At 27.8% G+C, this 5,278-nt stretch overlaps 1 pseudogene; it reads right to left on the minus strand.

Annotated features, from left to right (window-relative positions):
• Positions 1-4,450: 4,450 nt before the first annotated feature.
• On the minus strand, positions 4,451-4,946 carry LOC112520663 (annotated as a pseudogene).
• Positions 4,947-5,278: the final 332 nt, after the last annotated feature.

The following is a 5,278-nucleotide window of genomic DNA, read 5'->3' on the forward strand; positions in this document are numbered from 1 at the left end:
TAATTGTATGTTGGTTTATTCAGTACTAAATCATAACTAGGGTTAAAATGGTAATTTGCTATCATTCAGAGAACAATTACCAAACAACCTTGTTTCATTCAGCACTTAACCATTCTGATCCTCTTAGCCATTCTAACCTCTTAACTATTCTGAACTAAATCATTCAGCAACTGCCAAACAGCCCCTAACTAATGTGCTTATTCATTATAACAAAAATGAGTTTATAAGACATTAATTTCTAAACATTCTAATAGACCTTTTTATAGAACTTAATTTTAAGAAAAAATATAGCTTCCTTTTTTAAAACGTTGTTATAAGTTGATATGATGTTTTTTCGACGTCTTAAGATTTTAAAGACACTTTTAATACAAAGCGTTACATTAGCAATTTTTAGGACATTTTAGAAAAAATATCCTATAAACTCTTTTTTATAAGACATTCGTTTTTATAGTACACTTTTTCAAATAGTGTCCTATAAAATTGCGAATAGGCACTTTGTATTATAAGTGTCCTAAAAAAATTTGTTAAGACATTCAAAAGCGTCCTATAAACCTATTACAACGCTTTCAGATATGATGTTTTATTTTTTAGTCCTATAAATTTAGTTATATAAAGTGATCTACTATAACACTTAAAAATTTATGGCGTCCTATAAATTTGATTTTGTTATAGTACAATGAAACTAAAGTTTCTCTAATTGGATGCTTATTTTAGGCAAATTCTATATATGCCTCTTCCTATGTAAACTTATTAAAATTTTCATACTCATTATACTAAAAACAAACTTGCAAAAAAAAAAAAAAAACAATGCATTTATAATTTTATTTTCTAATCTTTTTACATAATTTCATTTTTAACCTTTGTAATTTCTATAATTTTTGTTACTTTTAAGTTTTCCATATTTCTGAATTACACTCTTTACTTTTTTTAGTTTTTATTTTATACCCTGAGTATATTTATTAGCTAATAATGTATTAACTAACATATATATTTATAATATAAATTTAATTATATTTTATGGTTAAACAAATAAAAAATAACCTTTATGATTAATATTTTGATTAAACATTATTTTATAAAATAAATTAAAATATATTATTAAAGATAAAATAACATTTATGATATTATCAATCATTTAAAGCAACATAAATAAAGGACATTATTAAAGATAAAATAATATTTGTGATATTATCAATCATTTAAATCAATATATTCACGAGTACTATTACGAGCTAAATGTTCATTGTAAAACTTTTAAATCATATTGATAGGGGATAATTCATGTAGATGCCTCCATAGATCTCCAATGTTTCCAATCTGGCATAATTGTGGGCACTGGGTAATCTTCTGCTAATTTCACTCTTACGTAATGGTTACCGTTAACGTATCATGTTGTAAAAACCACAAATTGAGAGGATGGGAGTGGATATTTCTACAATGGTAAGTACGTTAAACTTGCATTCATACTGAGAACATGTAATACCAGTTGTACCTTGAAGCAATTATACAACAACTCATCTCACATGGATATAAAGTGAGAATTGATAGCTCCTTAATTATAAATCTCAAGTAGTGGGCTACCAATAACTTTTATCATGGTTTTAAGTTGGATTCGAAGTTACTGTGTTAGTCTGTTGCTTTGGGCTTTAAGGGTGTTACAAATGGTATCAAAGTTGATCCTTGTACCATGGAGATGGTGGGGCAAACCTCATCCGTGTTTGTAAAAAATCAGGCGAATCTCACATTGCCGATGACAAGGAGAAAGATTTTGAGCAGGCCTATGACAAGAAGAAAGATTCTTGACAAGAAGAAAGATTCTTGACAAGAAGAAAGATTCTGGACAAGCCTTACGAGGACGTCAGGAGTTTAAATCTTCTAGCTTTGCCTTTGATCATTTAGTAATAACAACACAATTGCTTAAGTGTTTCGAGAAGTAAATATCTAAAATATATATTTTTTTTTGCTTGAACTTTATTTTTTATTTTTACAAGTATCAATGAACCTAAGTGTTAAATAACATAAAATAGCGTATCTTATCAGTGACAAATTCTAATATTGGTGTCAAATCTTCTCAATAACTTGTCATTTGCAAATTTGATAATCAAAGAGTGATGAAACAAAAGTGTCTAAAAATTGAAGTATGATAGAAATGAAAGGAGAGAAACGAAATTGAATGTAATCGTTCGATATGTGTATCGAATCATTTTTACTTTATTTTAAATCAATAACTTTATCTTAAATTAATAAATTTATTTTATTTCAAATCAATTAAAATATTTATATCGTTAAAATATTATAATTTCCATAATTGAAAAACGACATTAAATGTTAAATAACCATCACTTGTGGGAAGTTATTAATGGAGTGTAGAAAGTTTTTTTCCCGTTATTTAAAATTTGATGTATCAAGTAATGAAAAATACAATGGATGTTTATATATAAATACAAAAAAAAACACGATAAAAAAAAAAAAAAACTGCTTTAACATCTTACAGTTATAAGATTCCATACATGAGAGGGATAAGAAAGTGTAGGCTTAGGACATTCACGTGTATGAACAATGTTTGTTGTTCATATATTAAAAAGGATCTTCAATAATTACACATATTTATTTAGTTTCTTTACTTTCCATTTTTTTTATTCCCTCATTATATTTATATCATTAGAGACTCATAATTAATCTAAAAATATTTAATATTGAGTTCATTTTAAAGATAATAATGAGGTGATTATTATGGTGTAGTTTATAAAAAATGTATTTTTTAATGTATTTCAGTTAATAAATAACTTTATATGTTAATATGATAAAAATGTAAGACAAACAACAAAAAATAGGTATATAAAACAAATTAAATAAATAACTATAATGGTATAAAATGTACGTATTAATTTTTTTACGTATTTATAATATTTAATAATATGGTTAAATCAAAACATGTCCAATATATTGTGTTCATTTTGAATGTATTGACGAGACGATTATAATGTTGTAACTTGTCAAAATAAAAGTATATTTTTAACGTATTTTAGTTAATTTACGATTATGTATATTAATATGATGAGGGTGCAAAATGAAAAAAAAAAAAAAAAAAGGATTCACCATAAATTAAATAAATAACTATAAGAATATAAAATTATAAGTATTAAAAATGATCATCAAAGTACATATGATATATGATAATAATATGATTAAATTCAAAAATATTTAATATTTGATTCATTTTAAATTGACAAGACGAGTGTAATTATTGATATACAATAATATGATTAAATTNGATTAAATTCAAAAATATTTAATATTTGATTCATTTTAAATTGACAAGACGAGTGTAATTATTGATATACAATAATATGATTAAATTCAAAAATACTTAATATTAGATTCATTTTAAAAGTATTGACAAAACGAATCTAATTGAATAACCTGTTAAAATTAAAATGTATTCTTTTTTACATATTCTAGTTGCTTATATATATATATATATATATATGATAAATTAAGATATACAATAAGAAAACAAGAGATATAAAATAAGTTAACCGACTAACTATGATGATGATGTAAATTGTAATTTTAAAATTAAAAATCATGAGGTTTGAGCATGTGAGGAGAATAGAGTGGAAATGAATCTAATGAATCAATCTATTTATAGAGAGAGTATGTTTAACAATCCCTTATTTACATGGGAATCTCAACTTATAGACAAGTGGCGTATCTAATATTGCACATCTCATATTATTAGTTGTACTTAATTAATTGCACCAACAGACAAAGAAAACGACCTTAACTATATATAATAGGACCACACCTAATTGATTTTGTAAATAACCCTTTTATTTCCTTTATCATTTCACTGTTAAAATGTTACAACTAAAACAGGTTCACCGTACCCGCAGCTATTTTCACATCGAAAACGAAGTAATAACCACAAAATGACCAAGAGCTCGGACTAGATCCAGTCTTCGAACAACAACAAAACACACATGATGAAGAGCAGTTGCCAGAAAGAAATAGAACTAAATCTGTATTTCAGTTACTCCATTGTCACTTCAAAAGCATTCTTCAAAGTAGGTGTTCATGTCTTCTCCCTCTGGTATTTTCTGCTTCGAACTGCCGGTTTATTATATTTTGGGGAAGAAGACGATCTCATGTACGTATCTTGACTTCATCCTAACTCCAACCCTCATGCCTTTCTTGTTTGTAGTTGTTCATTAGAATACCTTCATAACATTTATATATAACTGAAGATCTGAAGGAACAAGAACGAAAATCAAGAGGTGAAGAAAATAAAAACAAAATCAGAAATATAAATATAAATATAAATTAATCAATAATCAAGAAAAGTGAACTTAAATGGCCTCTTGCAGAATGGTGCTTCACGAGTTTCTACAACCTTTGATGGTGGTACAGGGGGGGTATATGAGTGTATTTTCTCTTTCAAAAAAAATCATCATGAACTCAAAAGCTCGTCTAACAAATCAGATCCTAGATCTTCTAGCACCACTAAGTTTTCCTGCTGGTTGTTTTTTCCTCTCGGATTTGATGGCAAAGACGACGTTCTACGAAGCCTATGCATCTCCTTTATAGCAGCTGCAGGAGATTCCCCATCTTTGCTACTGCAGCAATGGATTCCTTTTCAAAGACTCCTTCACAGTTTCGGCCGAAAAGTTGAGTACAGATGAAGGGCCCTTCATTGAATACAATGCCTGATCGTATGCCAATGCTGCTGCCTCTGCCGTATCGAAAGTGCCAAGCCAAACCCTCTTCCCATTTCTGGTTGAATCCCTTATCTCTGCAGCGAACTTTCCCCATGGCCTTCTTCGAATACCAATGTATTGCTTTCCCTTCTCACCTTCTTCTTTTCTCTCCGCACCGATCACTTCTTTTTGCTCAATACTTCGTTTTTGCAACGATGATGATGATGATGATGATGATGAAAAGTCCATCTTCAATTGATGGAACTTGTGTTTAATTAAGAAGTCTTCCCCTTCCTGTATGAAAAGCATATATGGACACACGCATATGTATTGTCAACATGTATATATTGTAATTTACTAAATTTGCTGATTCACTAAAGCAAAAATTAATAGAACTTATTAATAATATAGGAATTATAACTGCATTAATTAAGAGAAAAATTTTGGTTTCCACATGTCCAAGTCTTATTTCTTGGCTAACCTTATATATATTATTTTTCATTGTGGTTTGTTAACCTAATAAATCAGCCCTTATCGTTTATTATATGTGTAACACCCTCATTTTCACCATGAGTTGTGTC

Source organism: Cynara cardunculus (assembly GCF_001531365.2).
Source record: "Cynara cardunculus var. scolymus isolate 2C chromosome LG 1, CcrdV1, whole genome shotgun sequence".
In the NCBI taxonomy this organism is placed as follows: Eukaryota; Viridiplantae; Streptophyta; class Magnoliopsida; order Asterales; family Asteraceae; genus Cynara; species Cynara cardunculus.